A 27920-nucleotide genomic window follows, 5' to 3' on the forward strand; every position below is an offset into this window, starting at 1 on the left:
ATGCACAATTATAACTCCAACGTCTAAAATTCAGAAGGTATATCATTTTTTATGAAGTAGCGTTTGAAACTATAAATTGTCTACGCCCATGGTTTGAACGCTTATTTGCGTATGACGTGACCGATAATGTGCAACGCCTGCTCTGATTTGGATTCTTTTGATCACATTGTACAGGGTGATTAATTTAGATTAATTTGCATAATCTTTCGATGAGAGTCCTTTCAAATATTTAGGAAAAATTTGGTGTAATTGAAATCATGAAAATATCACCGTTTTCAGAAATAAATGGAATTTGATATTAAGATTTAGCTTTGATTTATTATTAAATTGAGTGGTCACTTTCACAAAAGAGGCTTGTTTATGGTGCCCTTTAGGGGCTTAAGAATCACTAGAAAAGTTGTCAACAGATGTTTACTAACAATGACGTATTTATTTACGACAATGCACTTGTAAATCTTGGTCATTTTTCGGTCTTAATGTTAAAATTGGAATAATTCAAAAACTATTCAAAAACTAACAATTTTCTTTTTATGCAAATTTCAAAAATGTGTCCTTTGAATTAATTGTGAATTATGAGCGTGTACGAATTTTTTTTTTTTTTGGACCAAAATCGATTTTGTAAATTTTATGGCTCTGAATGAAGTGATACGGGAAAATTGATTGCACACATTTGAAGCCTTATATGAAGGAAATAGAATCCCAACGTTTCGTAATTTTTACTCATTTTTTAATACGCTTTTTCGTGCGGTGGTAAAACTTGAATCACCCTGTACAAGTGAATAACGAAAAACCCGTCCATTTTCAGGCGGTGATTTCATCCTGTGGAGAAAAGATCTACGATAAAACAAGAGCAATCTGCAAGATGTTCGTTCTAAGTTCCAAAAACTAGTGTACCTACTTGTTTTGATTATTTTTGTTACAAGAAGATTTTTTTAAGCTTGTTTGACACGATGCTAAATTTTGTAGAAAATTTGTTAGAAAATGAGAGAGACCCTCGATCAGGATCAATGAACGATCAGGATCATAGTCTGTCTTTTTCAGATCCTGATCGTTCATTGGTCCTCTCATTTTCTAACAAATTTTCTACAAAATTTAGCATCGTGTCATACAGCCTTTAGATTCAAAAACATGCCTAAAGGTGTTTTTTTTTTCTTTTTTTTTGTTGTGCGACCCTCGGTGTAAAATTGGATTTCACCACCACTTTCTTAATTTAAAAAAATTGATATTTCAAGAAACCATCAGTCCAAAAGTCAGACATGGAACCTGGGTATAAATCAATATTTGATAATCTATCCAGATTTGCAAAAATTGGACGTTACCATTGAAAGAAATGGAAAGAACAACATTGCACGGAAACAGGAGATGGAAAAATTATCGGAAAGGATTTCTGCCACTTGATTTTGAAAGGCTCATCTGGAAAGAAAATATTTCCGTTATTTCAAATTTCTGGCGAACACCGTATTTTAGGCTGTTCTAAATCGTTTTGTAACGACTCATTTAAACCCTTTTATTTGAGTTATCAGGTTAAAATAAATTGAACATGTCCCTTTCTTAAAAAAAAAAAAATATTGGGTTTTCGATTCATCAAAAAAGAAAAACATGGAGAACGTGTCGCGCAGCTTTACATTAATACACAACTATAAAACAAATATTTTGATACGATTGTGATAAGATTGATTACCAGGAAAGTTTTTCTTTCTTCTGTAAAAACATAATTATGACAGGTCTACATTAAGGTGGCGAGAAGCATGGTATTACATTAGTTAATGTGCCGATTTGGTGACATAGTATAGGTACTTTGCTTAGGAAGTAGTACATGTCTTAAAATAGAGCTCTGTGGGACTCTTCTTTTGAGACATTTTACCATAAAATCAAGACCAGTTTCAAATTCGTTTATTTTTGAAGTCTTAGTATCACAAGGTCCAAGGTGTACTTAGTAAAAGCAAGAATCAAGAGATCGTTATAGGGATGTTTGGCAGTAGGAAACTCATTTGAATTTTTGAATCACAACTATTTTTTTCGTGATACAATTCGACAATCCGACCGAAAAAGGTCCGCGATTATTCTGGAGAATTGACCACTTTTTGATACTTTGAAGTGAATGTTATTGGTAGATATAAAAATGTGCCATTCTAAAAATGAGAAGTGATGCGTTGTTATGCAAATTGCGAAGTGCTTCTTTAAATTTGGAGTCACTTTTACAGATTGAATTCGTAACACGAATCGTCTTCGCCGAAGTTAGATTTCGTAATCAGATCAGTAAGTTTCTTTAATGTCTCATTTTCCGTGCAGTTTGGCACATAAAATATTTAGAGCTTTCGAAAGGGCAATAAACAATAACGGCACGTCTCTATCGACATTTGATCACGAAATTTCTATTACTTAAATGCGTCGAGTCTAAATTTATAGATATAACGATCTTTCGGAATTGGGATATTGCTGTTGTCCCCTCACTATATCAATGTCATTAATAATTACTGTAACGCTTTCGCAGTTTGCTGCTTGTGAATTCAATTCTAAATCACGTTATACTTGACATTAGGGGCTTCTCAGGGATTTGCCTTACCCTTCATTTTTGAGCATTTCACTCCTCAAAACTGAACATTATCATTATTTCATCCGTTATTGTTTCATAAACTTCCCCGGATGTATCCAGCTTGCATAAATACTAAATAAAATTCTTCAGCGCCAATAGCATTTACATTTTCACCTATTCTACTACGTAGCTGTATTTTTCTAGAACAGTAGACTTGCCTTTCTCGCCGTACACTAAGTTACAAAGATTGATTATTAAATATTAAATGATGTAGTTTGAAATTTGTTTTGTTGATGTATTTGGATGGGGCGGAGTTATTCGAAGTTTGGGAACGGTATGGGTAGTAATCTGAGAAAGTGCATCTAAATATTTCAATATTTCTTTGAAGTTAATGTTTTAAATTCGATAGAAACTTCATTATTGAATTTCTCTACCTCCTGTTTCGCGACCCGGTGGGCATATTAGTTGAATTAGAACAAAAAATATAAATGACATGTAAAATTAATCTCACGTGCCAAGAACCGCAAAAAATACAACACAAACTAGATAACGTAGGTACGAAGCTCTTAATAAATTTTGAAATGTCAAGAGCAAAGAAAGACATTAAGTTAAATCAAATTGGTATAGCGTACGATGCATAACAAAGCAATAAATGTGTTTGGAGCTGATGCTGAGAAAGTTTCCATCAGATTGTCAAAAACTTCAACGGTTCTGCTTAAACTTGTTTTGTTTTCCATGCTACAAAGTTGGGCGTAAAAATTTAATAAACAAACAAAATCTTTAATTACAAAACTAACTAACCGGCAGCTCTATGTCTAAACTACAAACTTCAATATTAACATCATCAAACTTATAATCTACTTATTGTAAGTTACCTCACTGTAAGTTTTACTGTCTACATATTGTTATCTATAACTTATAAATAACTAGTGACGGACTTTTAAACTTGCAAGAGTTGAAAACGTCAGTCGATCGAGTGAATTCAAACTTTTCCTATTAAAAATGCAACAATCATAGTAATTTATTTTCCATTTCAATTTCATCAAATAATAACTAATTACAAGCATATCCATTTTGCGAATGCAGTGAAACTAATGCGTAATTAATTCATTGGCAAAATGTTGTGTTTTCAAGATCGCAACTAATTTTCATTCCAGCTAAAATGCAGCTGATCAACTTCATAATGTACATGGACTATTACCAGTTTTACTGGGTCGTACATCATTTAATTAAATAAAATTATATGAAATTCAGTGTCTCGAAATGGGTTTGGAAATTGTTTGATTTGTTAGTTTTATCATTTTTAAACTAAAATTTTAGCTCACAGGATAATTAAAAATCTTCGCATGAGTACGTCAATTTAAAAATATGCATGGAATGGTTATTATTTGGAATCCTTCGCTGATCCTACGTATCGTTCAGCAAATACGATCTAAATTCCCTGCAAAGTTTATATCGACTCATGAATATACGACATAAAATACCATCTGTAGCATGTGATGGACTGGTCTTCTCGCTGAAATGAACATAATTGAATTGCATAGCCATAACTGAAAAGTTTTTAATTTTCGAATGTTTTAGTTCAGTTTTGGTGAGATTGAAATATGTATTATCAAAAATAGAGAATATCATCTTTTGGTTTAAAAATGTCAATATAAATATTTCCCACCCTATCATCTCCTGCTTTCTTAAATATATCATACGAGGAACTTCATACTTTCGCGCGTTCAAATGAAATTCTGGGTTGGGAAGGCGCTGGACACCGTCAATTGTTGTGTGCTTTTTTAAAGCGTAGATTAATTGGAGCATGTTTACAGCTAACCTAAAATTTAGAGCCAAACATTTTTTCTTTTTTTCTTTCTTTGCAATGTTTTACATTAAAAATAAGAATAACTTCCTATTCTCGAAGCAAATATCTAAGGGCACCCTTTGCTAAAAACAAACATGTTCAATTATGTCCCGATTAAACATAAACAAATGTTATTCGTGTCAAACGGCGGGAATTTCAAACTTTACACTGTTCTAAACGATTTAATTTTTCCAACGCCTACTCAGCCCAGGATTTCATTTGAACGCGCGATATTTAGACAACAAAACTTTTTGAACTGCGTTAAAATCCAAAATATATGTAACAAACAAAATGTTTATAAAAGAATGTATATCAAGAATCGTGTGGTTCTAACGGGCCTTCAAATCAATTTATATTTAGAGCAACCTGTGGAAATTCAATTGTTTGCAACATTTTTCCAGCGTAGAAAATGATACAATAAACGCCTGACATTTTAAGGAAATAAAATTAGGTTAGAAAATATTTTGAATTTTTGTAGTGAATTCTCCCTATTCCTCCTCCACGGAATATGACAATATGAAAATGGGAAAAAACTTACTATGTAACCTGTGTAACTCCGGAGAATAATTGGATACCTACAAAAGTTACTTTACACTGTTAACAGAATTAGAATGTCGCCTACGCCTACTCTAAATATATATTTATTTGAAGGCCTGATATAATTTTATTGAGTCCAACTGTGTCGAGCCCTTGAAGCCGTCAAATCAGATGTCAACAGTTAAATGTGAAATTATTAGATCTTACCGTTAGTTGTGAGTTAGTTGTTTTACATGTGGTTTTGTTCAGGTTTTCTATATTCTAATTATTTTTCATTTTACAACAGTCTATTAAAAACCTGTCATTAATGGACTTACATAACCTCTGTTTTTCTATTTGGTACCAGAATATGCTACAGAACAGAGCGGCAAAAATCAAATATACTCCATTATTATAAATGTGCATCTAGGAGGCAATGGAAGTGTGAATGCACCTTTCGCTTTCTCACGAGAAAAGTTACTAGCCGTTGACAAATGACAGTAATGAGTAATGACACGAGCCCGAGCGAGTGGCCCCCGCTTCTAACCTTAAAATGATACGCTTTTACTCAAAATTTGTTTATTGTTGATACATTCGACGGAAAATACAAATTATGTAATTGTTCTAGCACATTTTCAGACAGAACAACATGGTTGGCAACCATAACAGAACAAAACACGAGATGCGGGTCTTTAGCCAGGGTTGCCAAACCAAAATCAGCTTTACAAAGCCGCCTAAGATCCACATTTATAACGAATTAAGTACGTATTAAGCCATGCAAAAAACTCAGACATTTTGACATTTCGAGTTTTTCAAAATGATATAAGTAATTAATGATAATCTTTTGAAATTTGGATGAGTAATAGGATGATTAGGTCCTATGTACAGTCAATTAAAATATTAGGTTTCGGTTTGACATATTTGATTTGGACAAAAAGAAAATCACTAACACACTAACAATCACAACACAGGTACCTACATCACAATTGCAGCCTATATTGTACAACACAAATATGGATAACATATACAGGGTTTTCATAAATGATTCATGCATCAGGTGTGGTGTGACTCCATTTATTAAAATGGGGACACAGCCTTCTTGTGACATGAATCATTTATGAAAGCCCTGTATAACAGAACTATAAAAATTAGTAAAGTTTTGGTCTTCATAATTCAAAATATATATCGGGCCTTCAAATGAAATCCTGGTAATTGTTCACTTTAACTACTTCTGGAATTTTTGCATTTTTTCTGGCTAGACATCCTCAGGGCGTCCTCCTAGATCGTTTCCCACCATTCAAACCTTGTGCAAATGCCTTTTTCTCTCTTGTTGTGTTTCAAGGTCGCGTCAAGGTCGCGCCAATGTCTTAGTATAACTAAAGGGTAAGGAAAATTCATTTGCACAAGGTTTGAATGGTGGGAAACGATCTAGGAGGACGCCCGGAGGCTGTCTAGCCAGAAAAAACGCGAAAATTCCGGAAGTAGTTAAAGTGAACATTACCGAAATCCTGGACTGGGGAGCCGTTGGAAACCGTCATTTGTTTGCTTTTTTTGTGTATTAATTGACAGTAATTAGAGCATGTCGACAGCTAACCTAAAATTTATAAACAAATCTTTGTGTTTTTTCTTGGCAATGTTTTGTATTAAAAATAGAATAACTAACGATATCTATTCTAGAAGCAAATATCCAAGCTAAGGGTACCTTTTGCTGAAAAGGAACATGTTAATCATATGCCGATTAAACACAAACAAATGTCATTCGTGTCAAACGGCGGGAAATTCAAATTTTACACTGTTCCAAATGGTTTACTTTTCTCACCGCCTACTCAGCCTAGGTTTTCATTTGAACGCATGATATACATACATACATACGAGTACATACATACATACGAGCACATACGTACACATTGCGTATTCGCAGTTTATATACAAAACCCTGTATTATGAGATAGCAACTATTTTTTATAACTAATTAACATGAAATACAACATTATTAAAACCATAAAAAACAAGTAGTTTTGGTTTTAAACTATTTTTGTTTTTGTTTTTGCTCAGTGAGGTGCCTTTTGAGAGGATATCCACATTAATAAAATATTTTTCTAGCATAATAAAAAATCACAAGATATACAGAACTGTTGATATTTAAATTATGTTTATAAGTTATAACCGTGATGGCTGCAGTACAGCATCGTACGCAACTGTAAATCTGCTTGATGATGTTTTGGCAACTTCTTTGGTGGTCCTTGACAAAATGCTTGTGTTTGGATTATTTTTTAAAGGTGGTTCGAGTATCGTACCTCACGAAGAGTTCCTATGCGTGTGTAATTCACAATTATTAGAGAAAAAATTTATTATTTGATGACACTCGATGTAGATATAAATCAGCAACCGGTAGACGAATGATTTGCATAAAAAATTATGTACATGTTAATGTCTCGGGAACATTAAATAGAAATTTAAGTAAATAGCGAGCCGCCTCTTGATTTATTCTGTTATTTGTAGAAAACAATCACATTAATTACATGTGAATGGGCAAAATTTAGCTACAGCTCCATCATATTAACATATACATTCTATAAAGAATAAATAATATTAATATTCATAATGTGATTATATTAATAAGGATATAATGTAAGCAAAAAAATTGAGGGAATCTCGAGTCTGGCCGTCATTTTATGGACCAACTCGTTTGTTGTGTTTTTCTAATGGATTGTTATTGCTTAACTAGGACTCCAGAATTGTCAATTTGTGCAAACATATTCTGGAGTCCAGAAACTGTCATAATTTGGATTTCGACGGTTAATAAATTTAGGTGTGTCTTGGATGTCGACCGCTTAATGTTTTATCTCCGGTGAAAAAAAGTCATTATAACTGAATAAATATTATTTAAAGTATATTAAAAGTTCTTTTTTTTCAATTCATTAAGAGAGGTGTAATTTTTAAGTTGGAGCAGCAAAGATTGTATCTTTGAAGAGCTCCCACATCCGCTTAGAATAAAACGGTGATTAAAAATAACGAGAAAATCGAGAGTTAAGTTTGTGAAGTCTTAGTGTATTTCGGAACGAATGTGTGGTAAATTCGATGGTGGATGTGACCCCGTTGCGAATTTGACGGATAAGTTTTTAAAATATTCAGTCGAGTTGAGTATTTTAATATGAGAAAAAGTAATTCCAGGAGGATTTTTGAACGTTTTCTGTTTAGAGGCAGAAAAAGGAGATTAAAACCGCGATATTAGCTGGTGGGTGAGTGAATTTCCGAAACAAAGAGAAATGATATTGGAGTTGGCATATGTATGATCAAAGTTTCTTATTGAGGCGGATAAATGGGCAATCAAAGTGCACGGGAAGGTACAAAGAAAGTAAATTAATTGTGCGGAGAATTTAAGAGTGGCATGTAGTGTGTAGTTGTGTATTAATTTTGAACAAAGAGGTTAGTTATTTGAAAACGCAGCAGGTAAAGGGGATGTCATTGCTGAACAAAGTGGTTAAACTAAAGAAAATCCGCCATTTTCCTCATACCCCCTAGGCTGCGGGATCCGCACCGCATTTGTTTAATGGTTTCACTAGGTTTCCCGCAGAATTGCAGTGCTTCCACTACAAGTTTACGCGATAATTCATGGCCATTCATAACCCTAATGAAAAACTTTAGATCCCTCTGAAAGCAAATATTAATTAACAAAGAAGAGAGAAACGTTTTCGGCTACTTCTTTGTTCTCGCCATATCATCCCCGAACACGACACTTTTTCAGCCACACCTATATATATCACAACTATCTTGATCGCCGCTGATTATTTATTATTGCGTTACAAAACTTTGCTCTGTCCTGCGAGGAAGGTGTAATTAACTCTAAGTCAGCGCGAAAGAACATTGGATTTTACCCACATCTCACGTCCAGCTGAACATAAGCTCATAAAACACTCCAACCCAGGAACTTTCGCACAATCACCGATCTTTTGTTGCTGCATTCGCAAATAAATTATCCCGAAACTACTAAATTCGCACCCTCATTAAAATGATATATCCACGCGATCCGATTATTCAGAAAAATTCACGCTTCCACCTCGATGATTTTACTCAAAATTAATTATATCATCTACCACATTTCAACAAACCCGAACAATCACCCGATCGTGATGAGGGTCACCAACACTTTTTCCTAAAATCGTACAAATTGATTTTTTACATCTGCATTTGAAATTTCACTTCATCCAACTTAATGGTTTCCGGGCGATGCTGCGCTCGCCGAAGTCCAGATGCTGATTTCTCGTAACTCATTGTACACTTTAACTTCAATAATGACTCTTAATTATAGAGTCGATTTACAAAATTTAAAGATCTGTTTATTTGCGTCCACTATTTCCTTCTTTGTTAAGGCGGTTAACCTTTTAACGATATGGTCTGCAATATAACGTTAAAGTTCTTGGACGATTATACATAAAATTCTGGTTAAAAGTCCAGTAAAAATTCTACAGTCAATAAAGGCTTTAATCTAATAAACAGTTTCGTTTATGCGAAGTGACAAAAAAATGTATTACTCATTTTTCTTCCTCAGTAAAAATATATCTTTCATCTTTCGATTTATATCAATCAATAAATAAGTACGACATTCTTCTGTCTCCAAGTTGTTTATCAAATATGTACATATTTCAAAAATGTTTATAAAAGAATGTACAGATAATGGAAATGTATAGAATTATTTCAATTTATGTATATACAGTGTGTAGCATTTGTAGCATTTAAGATGAAGACAGCCTGATATTTTCGTTATCTGTAAAAGAAGAGATCTTAATTTTTGTATACTCGTAGATTTTCATGTGGTGCATCTTTTCAGGTAGTTAGCTTAATTATAATAATAATTATTATTATTATAATTTTTGATCTTTCGTTTTGATGGCATTTTATTAAAAACTAAAAATGAAAAATATCGGGTCTACATTTAAATTTATCCTCAAAGTTGGCGTTGAAGAGTCGATTGTGAACGTACCACTCGTCAGTCTGCATAGTAAAAGCACAAACAACGCAAAAAGTGAGGTTAGATACAAACAGCTGATTGGAGTGGAATTGGTCCTATTCGCGAGATCGCAATTGGCTGGAGTTACAACTTACAGTTGAGTTGAGTATCTCAAAATAAAGCAACTCATGAAGCTCTACGACTGAACAGAAATTCAAATCTCTGTTCCTACAGATAAGGAAAATATTAGGCTATCTTCGTCTTAAGTGCGACACACTGAAGAATATACACGACCTATATACCATGTGTTTCAAAAAATGATCAAGAGGGGCTACAAAAATTTTGAAAACGTATGACTTGACTTGAATAATCTAGCATCCAGCCGTAAATATCACTATTACAATAGTTGGTATGAACGAAGATCAAAAATGGTTTTGTTTTGCGAGCGGTTTCTATGTGAATGAGCCGCAGTTCTATAGATACGATCCTAGCACTGTGATTCCCAAATTCAAATTTGGGTTAAGCGAATTTTAGTTTGTGGTTATGTATCGGGTGTTTTTTTCAAATTTCACCTCGTAGTAGGCGTTGTAGAGTTGATTGTGAACGCACTATACAGGTTACGGATCACGGATCAGATCTTTAAAATCTTACGTTTTACACGAGTGGTGCGTTCACAATCGATCCTTCAACGCCTACTACGAGGTAAAATTTAAAAAAACACCCGATATAATAATATGTACTAAGAGTGTACTGTTGCCCCACATGTTTTCGATGCTTTCGTTTTTCAAAGTCCTTGATTATATTTTTTTTTGAAAGGTACAATACGACGTATCTACAGCATATACAGGGTCATTGTAAAATATTGTATGTACTATCGTAGTAGGCGTTTGTGGCTTAGTGAGTGAGATAGGTGGCGCTCCTGGTGGTAGTGAAAACCTGTCTACTAGTTTGTCTAACGTTGCGAGGCTGCGGCACATCCAAAATTTGTGTGGGTTTTCAACGCCAACTACGATGGTACAATATTTTATAATTACCCTGTACATATGTATTGTTTACACGTTGAGATAGGAATTTTAGAAAAATAAAATAATCAGTAATCATGGTTTAACGCTTGGATTAATTTTTAAAGGAGTCAGCATAGAGTGATGTTTTTTCCTTCAGTGGCTTTTATATACATAATTTTCTTTTGGGTTTGAATCGATCGATCGATAATTGGAAAAGCCAAATATTTATATTTCCTTTGAACATTTTGGTTTTGCAGGTGTTATTGAGTATTATGGTAGATGTTTGTTTTAGATAAATAGATGCAAAATTTAATCATAATCGAAGCGAACATCCCTTTCAGTGAATCTATGATCTGCCCTTCTCTTTCAAGTCGGTTAATGCTTTTGATCACTAAATTAATACACATCACATACGGAAGTCTGTTCCCCTTTATCAAATTTCCTGTGGGAGGTTGCGCCGATATCAGTGACAGAAAATTCGTGACCCAGAGATAAAGTTGTCACAGTTTTATTTCGGTCGGATACTTTTGATTTGTTTGATAATTACATGTAATATGAGAGAAGTGACGTGAAATAGTAGTAAAAGGAATTTTTATTGGCGGTTTAAGTGGTCGAGATGCTAGCACGGTTGATAATGTAACTCAATGAAACACAATCCTTTGAAGATATTAAATCAATAAAAGTCAGGCCATAAATCAAGTTAGGGTGTCTTTTTAAAAACGACTCCCAAGAATTTGTACCATCACTCAGGGAACCAGAATGCCTAATTTTATTAACTATTGTTAACAAAATTAATTCTCCCCGTTCGTTATTCGTGCCCGTTTACGGATTAATCATTATAAATAGCCCACTCCGTATTTATATTTGTTATTCTGAGTAATTAGAATCTTGTTGGCGTTCATAAAACTGACATGTATGCAACACAAGAAGTTGATTAATCGTCGGTTATGTGACAGATATATAATCCGCTAATAACTCCATTTAATTACCGAACGCTAACTAGAACGATTAGGATTAATGGTAGGAATTTGACACCATTCGACCTGGAAAACCTTGAAAAACGACGTATGTGTTGTACGCTTTTCCGATAGTTGCATCGACTGTTCGGAGATGGCGCTCGTCCTCTTGCCAATAACGCTCTTCTTCGGATAGTTTTAATTTAAAAAGCACTGTAACTGTCTCGAAGCCCTGGATACTTGGCAAACAATTGCATCTCGGAGGTCTCGTCACAATAGCCATGCTAAACTTAATCAAAAGTTTTACCAGACAAAAGACGGCGACTTAGAAAGATATTATCTACGTAGGTTACCCCAAATTGCACGATCCCTATTTTATCTTAATTATTTTGCTATCTATATGGCCGACTCTACCAAAAATTGCATCTATTATAGAAATGGGGATTGTCCCTAATAAAGAGGGGATTCAACTCTGAACGGATTATTTTTAGCTAATTTCGATGGGTCCTTCCACAATTAATTACCAACGAGACAGGTTAAAATTGCCCCAAAAAACTCTCTAATTGCTTTGTTATTTTAAATTACACCATTCGGATTCTTAATTTCGCCACTCACCTTATTAAATCTGGTAATTGTCGCCGACTCTGAAACGTAAAAATTAGAAAATCAAAGAAATGTTAATTTTTACACCGGTTCTAATTCGGACGAAACAATTTATTTCTCTCCATATAAATAAACATTTTCATCTCTCGTGAGCGATGGTCACCTAAGTAAAAACCCGAACGTCGGTAAGTAGGCTCTATTTGCTCTATATCGAACTCTGTTGGTCACACATTCTCGGAACAACACCTGCGATCCACAATCACATCGACTAACATTACACAAGGGCCTAGAATCCGCCCTTCGCACATAACACTCGCATTTTGCCAATATACGAGCTTGCGGCTTTTTCGTACTGTCCAAGCGCTTTTTCTACCAAATCTCAAGATCCTATTCAGCTCTCAAAGGAGCAATAAATTATGTTGATGCGTTTTAAATTGTATTAATTCCTTATAAGTCGAGAAGGGTAGAAAGGTGTTTTTTTTTATCTGCGGCGACGTCGCATGATCGACGTCGACTCTAAAGTTGAAGTCTGAGACTAGTGTCAAGTTCTGGAGTCGGTTCCGGTGATTTTTCATAGTTAAGCAACCCCGAGAAGTCTCAATTTGGCGGAAACACGATTTCGCTTTGTTAAATTATATATCAATTTAATACAAGACTTTTCAACCCTGCGAATTTTATTTGTGGAGAACTTGTATCGAGGGTAAGTCCATACACGCTTTCAAAATTTAAGTAGACGACACCTCTGGCTGCACTATCAGGGTGTCACTTTACAAAAGCGCCCCGAAAATGGGCCGTTCTCTCCAATTTTACTCCACTCCCCCATAATTATTTCACCAGATCGAGAGAACGTATATTAATTGAACGCTGGATAAATAAAACACATCCATTTCGAACGTCAACCTTTTACCAACAACGTTTTTTTGCTTTTATTCACGACAAGAATTCGATTTTGTAAATGGCACTTCTTACACATGTATAAAAACGAATGATAACAGCTAAAAGTTCCATTTAGTCATATTATCAGCACTGTTTTACATAAAGCTTTTTAAGAGGACTCAAACCGGATTTTAAGTATTTCTCTCAAACTGAATGCATTTATATCGAGGAATTCCAAATTAATTACCTGACAATCTTGATGAAAAATTTGACAAATTTCCACAACTCGAAATATACATATTCATACCAAAATTTTTTCTCCATAAACATACGATAAAGATTAATCTTCATAAAATTAAAACTGTAACACTTATTTAAATTAATTTAACTTAAACTAGATAAAAATTCTTATTTATTAAAATGGACACTTAAGTGGTATAACAAGACGTTTAAAAAATACATTTACCAAAATCGATAGAAAGTGTTCGGCGTAATTTAAAAACAACATCAATTAATTATGATTTCTCTTATCAGGTCGTTAATTCACAAAAAAATAAAATGTAAAATCACTAAAAGCATCATTCTTCATTTTGTTCTGTCATTTTGTTTTAAAAATCTACCTGCACAATTTTTAATGCATTTGCATTGCTTAAGTTCCACTACACATTAATTATTGTTAATTTATGGTCGCGATAATTTCATCTTTATAAAATTAAAACTATAATTCTTATCTAAATTAATTAAATTTAACGTCGACAAAAATTTTTATTTATTAAAATGGAATCTTAAGTGGTAAAACAAAACATTCATCGAATGCGCTTATAAATAAAGTGTTTTGAAAAAATCAATTAACTATTTTTATTTGATGTTTATTTACAGCCACAAAAATCATTTAGAGCATCTTTCTGTCTGTTTTAAAAATTGGACTGCATAAAATGTTTGAGTCCATTTTTTTTTGTACCTTGCATATTGTGTTTTTCAGTTTTCTTTGTTTCGAAACATCAAATATTTAACTTTAATTGTAAATGAGACAAGATTTTTTTAGGTATTTTTCAAGACCATCAGTTGGGGAAGTAATTTCTTAGTATTAATTCTTTTAATAATTTATATTTAGTTGTGTTATTTTGGTTTGATTTTGAGTTGTTAAATATTAAAGAAGTAGAGAGCTAAAGTTCTATTAATTTAATAATGGACATTATGAAATTAGTTGTAAATTAAGTTAGAAATGTAATCGATATTATTTTAATTTTAATAATTATCATGATATTTTGGATGATTAAAATAATAATGAAAATGTATTTGATTTGGGTGATGTTTTAATGAAATATTAATTTCATTTTAATCTTTGTACGTGTAAAATTTGGAGTTATTATAATTCTTCGAATATTCGGTTTTGTTTGGCTGTATTATGTGAAAGTTGAATTTATCGGTTGATTCGTATTTATAGTAAAGTGGTACATTAATATTTCAACGTAACACAGTTTCGGTTCGTCGTCATCGAAGTAAATTAATGTTAACAAACTAGTTAATTTATTTATGATTATTTATCACCGAGAGACACACCATGAAAAGATCCCAACACGTATAAAATTTTTAAACGGTGAAAAAATCGTCAGCAGGATATACATTTATTATGAGGTCCTGATATGTTATTTGCCGTTCCAATATTTAGCGAATGTTCCGTAAATATTTAACGAATATCCCCTAAATATTTGTTGGCTTTTTTGGCGCAATTTTGCGAGTGGCCAAGGTAAACAGGAGTGTGCCGGTGGCGCACCGCTACGTGCACAAGTCTTCGGGTTTATCCAGCAATTAATAAGGGTATTTGTATAGAGAAATGTAAATGAAGTGATAAATAATTAACGCAAACGCGTTAAATATTTGCGCTCCGTAAATGCGTACCGAATTCGGGAGGGACAATTAATCTAGTACCGGCTCGGTTGCAATAAATAAGCAGAGAGAATGCAGCTGAGGTTGAAATATCTACTGGTTTAAGTCTTGTTCTGGATTTCGATCCGGAGGCGCACCCCTCGCGTCTTCGCCGGCCACTCGACCCCCGCACCCCACGAGATCTCCCTTTAGGCTCGATTAATCATCCGAATTTTTTCTAGCCTCGGACGGGGCGTGCCGACCATCGCATCGGCCGAGGACTGTACTCAGGCCGAGGTCGCCGACCCAATTAATCCGAATATTTCGTAACACCTAAAGATAATAAATTTGGCCAAACGAAGAGTAAAATGAGAATTTACCTACAGCAGAGGTCGGATCTTGGGCAGTGTGCATTTTGCACGTCTGAATATTTCATTTTTAAAATATCACGTTTTGCGTGGTGTCTCTTTCTCACACGCTGATGCTGAAATCCGCCCGGAAAAAATCTGATAACGCCCCTGTCACCGAAGATTGCCGCCATTAAATAAATTAATATTGAAATATATATTCCATTAATAATCGTCTTAGACCGGGGTGACAGAACAATGAAATTATATCGCTCGAACTAAACACAATTTTTTTGTTTTATTATTTATTTGTTTATTCTCGCTGGTTCGGCTAAATTAATGTTTGATTGATTGTCATCGAGGGTGATATTCCTAGGGGTTCATTAACTCGTGTATTGTCGAGTAAATGCTTTACAGATTGTAACTTGGAGGTATTAAATTAAAATGAAGGACCGAGTAAATCTGCATCGATTTTTCCGACGTCGAGAAAGTATCTGCACCAATTAAAATTTGTAATTTGAAGATTAAAAAGTAATAATAAAAAGTGCTGTAAATGGCTTAATTTTCGAGGAAGACCGTATTTATCAGCTTGGTCCATTAAATTAATTTCGTGTAATTAATTTCTGCTAAAGATCAATTGGCGGCAACGATAAGCTAATTTAATTAAAGGAAGCCAGTTGATAATCTCGTGAACTAGATAAAATAGTGTTCGAGGTGAGTAGTTACCTACTACTACATGCTAACGTGTTAATTAGCAAAAATGCGAAATGACGATTTAAACGAACTCTCTAGAGTCGGTTATTAAATAAATAAACAAAAGCAAAACCTGAGCAAACAGATCCACAATAATAATTCTTTTTTTTTATCGTAATTTACTGATAGGATCTGATCGTAACTGGTTATTATGGAGAAGAATTTAAAATGTATGCTGGAACAAATTTTATTTCCTGCAGTTGCACCGAAGAATTATTAATTTAAAACTTGGTTACATGGTGGTTGTGTAGTTACTGAATTTCCTCCTAGTTTTCCACACAAATAACACGAGAAGATATCTAGAACAGATAAAAGACGAGTAATGCAATTTTATTGCTTAATTATTTTTATTTTCTTTCGTTCTTTAGAAAACTTCTTACTCGAGATTGTTACGTTCGATGACAGAATTTCACGCCCATATTCAGAAAACTCCGCAATCATAATGTAAACTTTCTGGATTAAAGTATGACGCGAACTTCTCAACTTAAATGGGAAAAATCTCGACAATATCACATCAAAACTTCATCTATCAAAAAATAAAGATGACTTCCTCAAATTATAATTATCTCGGCTGGTAATACGCTAAAGTATCGATCTCATTTTATTGAATATGCACGACCTGGATCAGATTAATGAGATTTTATTCAGTATCGAGTTGCTTTTAACTGACTCCAAGTTTTAAATTATTTTGACGCCACTCAACATTAAAAATTGCGGAATCTATAGAATTTATTGTGAAACGTCGAACTCATATTTCTGAATTATTTATGTGTTTTTTTGGCCATCGGTGTCTTGTCCCGCCATCGTTTCTTTTGTGTTCTCCCGTATTGTTGGTTGCATACTCAAAAAATCAAATTAAAAAATATATTTATTTATTTTGTATTGTGCAAGCTAGCTAAAGTTATCACTATCAGTCATCATCGACAATCTATACAGCAGATATTGGGCAGCAGCAAATGAATAAGAGTCAAACAAGGCTCCATAAAATATTTATTTTTCATTTTATAATGAAAAACAGCCAAAAAATAAAGGAAGAAATGTACATAGTTCAAAAAACATAGAAATGCGTTAGGATTGATAAATAGTGTATAAAAAAATGGTTGCAATAAAATTTGTTTGTAAATATTTTAAATAATTTGGTTTAAATGTTGTAGTAAAGACTTAAAAGAGTGTTGGTGGGTTGATGAATGAGTTGAATAAACTGTAGTGTTTTGATGTTGTATGCATGTATAACATGTTTACAAAAATTTGATAGATCACATATTAAAGTGTTTTAAATTAGATGTGACAGAGGTCGGGTTGTACTTTGAGAGTGGTATATTTTAAAGAAATGCGTGGTAGATCGCTGGTGATCGTAGGAAACGCGTGAGGTCGCACGATCTCGAGCAAAGCATCAATTTGTGATTTGAGACCGTGGCCCGAAACATTGAAGTGTTTTTATTAAATAAACCGTAATTGTATGTCATTAGCCAATACATATTTTATTTTTCTGCAGTATTTTTATTGCGAATAAATGATATCCTGTCGTAATGACACTTTGAGAAAAAATATGACATATTACGACGAAAATCTGTACGCCGCAAATGACTGCAGTAGCAATTTAAACATCGGCCAAATTGAATAAAAAGAAACCATACATAATCACCAAGAAAGAAAGATTATTTAATCATTTTTCAAGCATCTTTTGTTCGTGTAATTGTCCTTGCGTGCTAATGAATTTGCCGTAAGGATCGCGAATACCCATGGAGTCCTCTGCCACACTTCTGCTAAGTTAGCAGTCGTCACTGGCAGTAAGTAAACTTTAAGTATAATTAAATTGTGGCACTAGTTAGCTTTTAATTGTGCATGATATACAGTAAGAGTCGCCTACTAAAAATATAAACAGAATTTATGCTCACTTGCTTTCAAGTCGCGCCAAACAAACAACAAACCTCAACAAAACAATGTAAAAAACAACAATCCACGAATTAACTGAATTAATATTAAATGAAACAGCAACACACTCCTGCAGAGCTCTCATGTCTTATCGTCGCTTTTTATTACGAAATATTAGTCTGCGACGCTCGCTCCCTCTGTACGAATAATCTTCAATTGTATTTTCACGCTTTCGCAAAAATTTTTAAAGTGTCACAAAACTTCAAACTACAACTGGCCACCACAATGTCCAGATTCCGGTCCCGCGGAATACACGTAGAGACTGCACGCACCTCTCTACATTGTAATTTAATCCGATCTATGCGGCGTTCGTATTATTGAAGGAACTGACGAGCCGCTACTGTTGAAAATTTTTTCGTTGAAACGATGGAATTGCGTTTCGAGCTTGTCCTGTTTAAAAATCCGTAATTTTTAATTTAATTTGGTGTCGTCTGCGGATAAGTTTATCGCGTATAAAGGGAGTTATTCTTCATTAAGGGAAATATGCAGGTTTTATCAAAATAACAAACCAGGTGAAGTATTTTTCAATTAGACGTATAGCGCATACTTCGGATGTCAAAAACGCAATTCTTTTGTTGTTCCAACATTGAAACAAGTGACTGTCTGCTATGCATACGACATCCGATTCTTTTGTCTGGACGATTTTTAAGCGAGTTTGCATTGAAATGAGATGTGGTTGATTTATTTAAATAGATTAACCGATTAATGTCTGAACCTCCCGACGTTCCTTGTCTGCAAACAAAGAATCAATCCACTTGACTCATTATACCATTGTAATCGTGTCCGTGCACCTTGATTTGCAACTTCTGATATTCATATTACGGCATAACGACATCTCTAGTCTGCATTCTCCATTACCCGAACGCATTATTTCAACAATACAGACCCAAAATATTCATTACATCCATCTTATCTTGTCTATACAGGATTTCTATTATACACACTATCGACTACATTCACTCTCGATTAAGTCTCGGTCTAGCTCTTCACCACACACACATGCCCACACACAACAAGCCCTTGTCATGCAACAACTTTGAAAATTGAAAACTTCAATCGCTACAAAATATTTTTTTTAACAAAATGATATAATTAAGTAAACAGTCTTATAACAACACGTTAATCAAGCAAACATATTTTCTTTAATATTTGCCAGCAGACAAAAAAGAATTAATATGTATTTTATAGAAATAACATATTATTTAACGAGTGTGTACTTATTATGGAATTACTTAATTAGAAGTTTTCAGCACGAGCCTTACACGCGAGTAGAATACAGTACTGTGTCTGCTACGTATACTATTCCAGCCAAAAAATTTCGTTCACCCTTTTCCTGCCATTTCACAAAAATTAGGTGTAGTTTAACCTTTATTGTCATTATGATTGACGTTGGCAAATTAAAATTTGAAATTTATTACTGTCACCCATAAGAACATATACACAATTTGATTGACACATGTCAACATGTGAAATGAAGTTATTCGTTCCTAAAGGCTGCTTTACAGCATACGTGAGTGGAATGACAGTTGTAGACAAAATTTTTTGTCGGCCATTGTACATACAAATTTCACCATTTTCTCTACCAAAATTAATTTATTATTTGTTTTTGTTAGAAAATGTACACAGACTTGCGAATTATGACATTTTAAATGATCATGGCATCAATATTGTTCTGTATCATTGGTTCATAACTCTATCATAACTTTTAGACATTTAGAGGATCATTTGCAAATGAAATTTGTGATTGGTCACAATCCGTCATGTAATGTGGCATTACTCACGGCTGTAGTTAATAAATAGTATTATGTAATATACCTAACAGTAAACGCATTTATAATCTACGTATTATTTAATATGATATCTTATTTTTCAATACTAAGAAGATGGAGTGCAAGTAGACATTTGAAGGTCAGTTTTCGAGGTTTTAGATTTTTTTTGGTAACTATGTACATATTTGATTGTTTTTGCGAATATTTTCGATAGAGTTTAAATCGGGTCTGTAAGAGAATAGTTATGTGTTACTCATGGAAGGATCAGAAAAACTGAATGTATTTTAACTGTTACTCACTCTAGATCGTGGGCTTCACATTGAAGATGATAAGACAGGTGATTATTTTGAGACTAAATTAAACTAATGTAAATTTGAAGCTTATAACACTCTCTAGGCGAAGTGTTGACTAATAGTCAACAACATAAAACGATGTCTGTTTAGAAAAATAAATAAAAAACAGGAGCCTATGATTTGACTCCTGAGGCACACCAGATATTGTTATTAAAACTATCGACCAGTGAGTGCGTATTCAACATTGTAAATTCCATGAAAAACATATATTATATACAGGATCATTATAAATGTCCCATCGCAGTAGGCGTTGGTGACGTAGTTGATTGTGCCGCAAGCCTCATAATAACATGAGTGAGACTAGTACCGCCGATAGGTGGCGCTACCCGCGGTAGTGGAAATCTATCTACTACAAAAATAGTTTGTCTAACGTTGCGAGGCTGGCGGCACATCCAAAATTTGTGAGGGTTTTCAACGCCAACTACGATGGGATAATCATTTATAATAAGAAAATAGGTCAGAATAGTGTACCGTGCGGAGCACCTTCCTTATTAGATACATCTACGAGTATGTATATTACAAAAAAAAGTATGTGTCGTTTCGGTTAATGTACTATGGTTAATGTAATGTTTAATCAAACAGTAAACAATTCATTATTAAATACCAATTTACCATTCCCATTATTACTGGTTAATAATTATATCTACATGGAGTTACAAACATATTCAGCGTGTAGGAATATTAAATATGTTAGTTTCAGTGAATTGTGAGTAAACTGGATTATTCCAACAAATGGAATGGCTTGCCTAATTCGATAGCAATAATCAAAAATTAATTCAATTTAAATCATCAATAACAAAATGGGATCAGAATGTAGGTGTTATTATTATTTTTAATAAAATAAAGCTTTCGGGAAGAAGCTGATAGTGATGATGAAAATTTCTCATCGGCAAACATATTTAGCGGCATCAATTTCGTAATTTTTATGCATCAAAAGTGAAACTTGATTGTAATATTCGCGTTATAAATTGCTCATGCATAGAAAGGGTTATGGAGTCATCTACATAATTGATTTGACCGACGCGCCATCTTTAATCGTCACTGAGACATGAATTGAAATTTTCCTTTCTAAGTGCAGACACCCCTGCTTCTGCCACAAGAAAGGCATCGATCGGTGGAGCCGATCCGCTCGAAAAAGATTTGATTTTTTCTTGAAGGGGATAAACACAGGGATGCAGTTGTTTATTTTGCGACGATCTGCTCCGAGTTGGCTCATCTCAAAAACTTGAGAAAATGTAAGCTTATTTTTAAGTGTCACTCAACTCACGAACTTGGGACGTATTTATTTTTTTTTAACGTATCCGAAGAGCTTTCACGAAAATGGCCGCTTTGGCCCATTATCCTTGAAAATAATTTATGAAAGTCGTCGAGGAAGGAGGGCAATGAACATGTAAGTCACACTGTAATATAATTACGTCTTGCAAAACTTTTGACTTGCTAAAAGGATTGTATTGTTGCAATGTATATTCAAGTTTGAAAAATCCATGAAAATCCAGCTTTATTGCAAATAATAAACGTCATTTCGGGCATAAATTTAACGGTGTTAAATGTATTCAGTCTGGAGCGGCTCGCTTTAAAAAATAGCATTTGCAGAAGTCATCGAGCGGCGATACATCGTCGGAAGAGTTGTCTTTAGGCGTATTATTTCTGTTAGAGCTTGAATTTTAGTACCGATATATCAAATAAACGTCGGGACGGCCTTTAACTGCATTTACCAACAAAGTATGCCACACAACTGATCCGCGCTACTTAGCTTCTTAATTCCTAATGTTAAGGCCACAAGAATTCGGATATAATAAGAACTCGCCGATGATATATTGACGTATTATGAATAACTCCCCATTTATTACTGTGGGGATGCGAAAGCTGGAATTATTACATAAAACCCTATGGGTTGCTGGTTAAAGTAATAGCTGTCGGCTTTGCACATTTAATGGTAACTCTGCTTTTATTTGACATTTTAACGGCCACACTTACACCTTTTTCCAGACTTGTTATGTTATGCCACTTAAGAAGTTATTCCAGAGATCATTTCCTTCACCAAAAAAATACACCTTCGATTTTTTATTGCCCATTTTCTGTAAAACACCAACTGCAAAATTCTTCCCCACAAAATAGACAACATTCGTTTTTGGATTGTTGAATAAAACCGTGCGTGGACCCTTCCCTTCGATTTTATAAAACTCACCATTCGGTTTCTTGTAGTTCGAGTCTTTCATTCCGATGCAATTTGAACTCGTGAAAGCACTCCAACATAATAACATTGATTCACTCTTTATCTGTGTAGCACAATTCTTTTAATATTATATTCGAACAAGTCGTAAAGTGCTTGCAATCTAAACGATGTGACACCACTTTTTTGCAATTTCTCAACACAAATGTTATCTCGTGTCTGTTCCTAAGTCTCTATCTGTACTACTTACACCAGACTGATTTAGAGCTGCAACAGGTTAAATAGAATAGTACAGACAGTAGACATTATTAGTCATTAATGCCCCACGTAGTTCAACACTGCAATCAATATTGGAAATCGTCGTGCAATTTTGAACGAGATGTGAATTTTGTATCGCATATATGAACAAGACGACGATTCGTAATTACCTCAATTGATAATTAACATTGGATTAATATTTATTATCTGGGATGCGTTACTTCCTATCCAGTCTGTCGAGGATTTGCCGATAAAGTTTGTCCGATTTGTTTACAATTAAATTGTCAAAACAGCATTTGAGGTTGGATTAATTAAAATTCTTTCGTCGACAATCTCGTACCAACTAAAGTAAAACAACTTCATATAATATATAATTGACGTGGCAGACATTTCGTTGCATTCTTATTAATTAACGTATCTCGATTATTTGAATATCTAAATATCGAATTAATTCGGTGTTGAGTGTTTCGTCTTATCAATAGTTCAAGAATCGGTTACGTATTAGTTTGTATAAGGTTGGAATGGAAACCGTGTGTTTTTAATTGGTAATATCCTCAGTACATGCAATTATGTTTATAGACCGCAATAAACCAATAATTTTCTAACAGACGGAACAATTGTAATTACACCATGGTACACATAAATTACGCTCCACTGTTCATTATATTTGGATTTATTTATGCTTAACAAGTACAAAACATATTATTTTTGTAATACAATTAGAAGCTTGCTCGGTTGCGCATACTATAAATAAGCGCAATTACGATGCAGATGACACCTGCATTTTGCTCGTCGAAATACTTTCAACGCATAACCGTTTGTCTCGTAATGTTTAATCGAAACAAACAAATAAAACCGATATTTTCTATAACACAAAAAATATCTGCTCCATTACTATGTTAAATTTTATAAAATCATAACTCATACTGACAGATTTACAACCTATTACGTCACTTTGTAAATTGTATGGTACATTTAATAAATAATGTTATATTCTTGTCATTACTACTTTTTATCGCCATAATTTATCTCGTGCCTAATACCGCTAATAAAATCATGTACTTAAGAAGCAATTGAAGTTAAGTACTTCCCGAAATGTAAGTAGAGTGATATGTGTAAGTATTACACTTCTCAGATATACTCAATTGTTGTTTTTATAAGCTAATGATTGAGATTGCTTTACATTGATCAAAAGCGACGATAACTGCTTGTTTTATTTAGCATAACAACAAATAATAATAACGTTCCATTTTTCGAATAACTGTTTGATAAATTAAAGTCCACATTTTCATTATTATATTATACATTGAAATATACGTTTTTAATGGAATTTGCAATGTTGAATACGCACTCACTGGTCGATAGTTTTAATAACAATCTCTGGTGTGCCTCAGGGGTCAAATCGTGGGCCCCTGTTTGTTTTTTATTTTTTCTATATAGACATCGTTTTGTGTTGCTGACTATTAGTCAACACTTCGCCTGGAGAATGTCATAAGCTTCAAATTTACATTAGTTTAATTTGGTCTCAAAATAATCACCTGTCTTATTAACTTCAATGTGAAGTCCACGATCTAGAGTAACAGTTAAAAATGCATTACGTTCTTCTAGTCATTCCTTGAGCATAACACATTTTATATTAGGTAAGTAAAAAATATACAGACCTGTTAAAATTTTAGTATTTTCTGATTATTTAGAAATTATAATAAGATTGATTCCAAAATAGTACTTATACTTATATTCGACTATTATTCTTTCACAGAGCCTATTAAACCCTATGTACGTGTTCACAAAGACATTCAAACAGTTACCAAAAAAATCTAGAACCTCGAGAAATGACCTTCAAGTGTCATATCTACTTGTGCTTCATGCCTTTTGAAAAGTGCTTCTTCGTACTGGAAAATAAGGATATCATACGAGGGTTGTTTGATGAATAACTTGGTTTGATATTAAAGACATTGATTTGAATTTTACAAAGGACTTTATTTTTCAACGTAGTCTCCTCGAAGTTCAACGCACTTGCCCCAACGTTTCTCAAATTTTTTTATCCCTTCGCGGAAGTGATTTTCTTCGAGCCCTTCAAAATAGTCGTTTACGCACTTCATAACGTCTTCGTTTGATTGGAATTTTTGCCCAGCCAGGAATGTTTTAAGTTTTGGGAACAGATGATAATCGGAGGGAGCCAAATCCGGCGAATAAGGTGGGTGGGGAAGAACTTGAAACTTTAAATCGGACAATTTTTGACTCGCAACACGACCTGAATGCACCGGTGCATTGTCGTGGTGGAACAACACTTTCTTTTTTGCCATTCCGGGACGTTTCTCTCCAATGACCGTCTTTAACTTGACCAAAAGGGCTGCATAGTAGTCTCCAGTAATAGTTTTTCCCTTTTCGAGATAATCTATTAACAGAATTCCTTTTGCGTCCCAAAAAACTGACGCCATGACTTTTCCTGCGGACGGGACAGTTTTTGCCTTTTTCGGGGTTGGTTCACCAGGTGCAGTCCATTGTTTGGACTGCTGTTTTGTTTCTGGGGTGTAGTGGTGAATCCAAGTTTCATCCATGGTTACAAAACGACGCAAGAAATCCGTTGAATCTTTCTTAAAAATTTTCAAACACTCGGCTGATGTTGTCATTCGAATCCGTTTTTGCTCAGGTGTAAGCAAACGCGGCACCCACCTTGCACAAATTTTTTTCATGTGTAATTCATGGTGCAAAATAAAATGAACTCGCTCGGTTGAGATGCCTACAGCTTCTGCTAACTCACGCACTTTCACCCGTCTGTCAGCCAAAACCATATCATGGACTTTGTCGATTATTTTTGGTACGACTGCAGTTTTTGGCCCACCAGAACGTGGTGCGTCTTCGATGCTTGTTCTGCCACGCTTGAATTCATTAACCCAAAGACGAACGGCTTCATAAGAAGGACATGAGTCGCCTAACGTTGGAAAAATTCTTTCATGGATTTCCTTTGCTGTTTTTCCTTCCAAAAAAAAGAACTGGATCACACCACGAATTGCAATTTTATCCATTTTTCACAATCACTCGACAATCTTAACTTAAAATAATTCTACAACAACAAATTACTGACGGAATTCGTTGAGATTTTACAAGTGTCATTTATAGGAAGCCTACTTGATGTTTACATATAAAGTTATGGCTGTCACTTTTTAAGACTATGCGAACCAAGTTATTCATCAAACTACCCTCGTATTAAATAATACGTGCATTATACAGGGTTATTCACGTAAGATGACGAGCCTGGTCAAATAAAAATGCAACCCAAAATACAATTTATAAAGCTTTCTCGATCCCTATCACATTATCATAATGCATAAAACATAGATAGCTTTTAACGTCAGCCTCTCTCAACAAAGTATGATTTAATAACAATAATGAACAATTAAAATCATAAAAGTAAATGGGTAATTAGGATCATGTCGTTTCTATCATCGTTCGAAAATATTTTCAAATACATACTAAATATGAACGAAAAATGCAATGACAGACATACCTTTCAAACTAATAGAATACCTACTTGGCTTTCTGATTTCATTTTTAAATGCCAAAACATACCTAATTAATGCTTTGTAAAATGTATTTTGGGTTGCATTTTTACCTGGTCAGGCTCGTAATCTTACGTGAATAACCCTGTATATGCGTTTACTGTTAGATACACAATGCTATTTATTACTCACAGCCGTCAGTAGTGACCCATTACATCACGGGCTGTGACCAATCACAAAATTGATTTTCAAATGATCCACTAGAAGTTATGAAGCAATGATAGTCTGTGTACGTTTTTTATCAAAAATAAATAATGAATGAATTTTCGTAGTGAAAATGGTGAAATTTGTATGTACTAGAAACAGTACTGTATTCTACTCGCGTGTAATATCTATCGTCCGGTCGTTAAATAATTTACTATTTCTATAAAATACATATTAATTATTTTGTAACATAGAAAAGTATTATTAATCAACTTGAGTACATAACATTTTTGGTTTACAATATAAAAATTTCCGATAATAATGCGGAATCTGGAAAAGAGCCCCGAATGCTTGTAGCGTTTCCACGTCGAATAGCAAGGGAAATCCTTTCGAAAAGGAATTTCTTTGATTTTGAATCGCCTGATTCCGTAATAAGTCGGTTTCCGATGACATTAATGAAATTATTTTGTTGGTTGTTGACAAATATTGAATGGAATACATATGTCTGTTTCATTTCTGAAAAATCAATCTTACGCATTGTAACAAGACTGTTTTTTAAATTTTACTTACAGCGCTGATGCTATTTTGTAGAATGATGATCTTTGTAATTGTTTTGTATTTTATATTAGCGTTATCGAAATTAGTGACAGGTAGGTTTATATGAGCATAGTTGTGTGTGGTGAGTCTTCAGAAAATAAATCGTATTATTTGTGGATTAATGGGGCGTTTTATGGAGGGAAGTAGAGTTGAGAGATTCGGCAAAAAGGAAGCTATCGGAGAAGATAATTTGGGTTAATTTCGTAGCAGGAGGACCACCATAAGAGGGGTCTCGGTGCGGAACCTTGTCGAATCCCGGTCGTGACCGGTAGCGCTTGTTCCGTTCTTTGTGGCGAAAATGTTGATACAGCAGTCAATGTGAAATATCGAATTTATGTGTAAAAAGAACCGGGGTTGGGGAATGTTATATATTGTTTATGAATTTTGTCTTTGATGTGGGATTTGGGATCGGTGTTCAGATTTGGATTTTGTATCCCCGAGCCGCCACTGAGTCGGCTCCGATTATATACTGGGGCCGATCTGCGATTATAGCAGGACGAGCTCTCGCTCCAACACATGAATATTCACACGGTCATTTTTAAATTCCTTAATGCTGATTTATTTATAGCAGCAGGCAAACATGTCGCTCAGGACTTTAACTTTCCTTTATTTCACCTCCCAAAATCAATATCGACGTCCTGGTCGCGCGAATAATGTTTTAAATGTGGATGCATTACGAAACAAAGTGTCGCCGCTAAATTTTCGCTCCTGGACAAGTTTCATGTATATTCGGTCCTTTACAATTAATTCAAGAGTGTACCGTGTGCACATGGTGGCGCAATTATCGCGACCGTAATTAGGGGAAGTACACCGGCGCAGTTTCCTAGCTTACCGACCTGACTTTTTCAGTTTGTTCGAGATGTATCTA

General features: G+C 34.2%; 1 long non-coding RNA gene across 1 annotated transcript in view; it reads right to left on the reverse strand.

Moving 5' to 3' along the window:
• LOC138139789 (uncharacterized) overlaps nucleotides 1–22832 on the reverse strand; it is a 51078-nt gene extending 28246 nt beyond the window's left edge. The window contains exons 1-2 of the long non-coding RNA XR_011162376.1: nucleotides 22506–22832; nucleotides 22295–22395 (exon numbers count right to left, since the gene is read on the reverse strand). This is a non-coding gene — a long non-coding RNA (uncharacterized lncRNA). The remainder of the gene's footprint in view (nucleotides 1–22294; nucleotides 22396–22505) is intronic.
• Between the last annotated feature and the right edge of the window lie 5088 nt (nucleotides 22833–27920).

Source organism: Tenebrio molitor, chromosome X, assembly GCF_963966145.1.
Source record: "Tenebrio molitor chromosome X, icTenMoli1.1, whole genome shotgun sequence".
Lineage (NCBI taxonomy): Eukaryota > Metazoa > Arthropoda > Insecta > Coleoptera > Tenebrionidae > Tenebrio > Tenebrio molitor.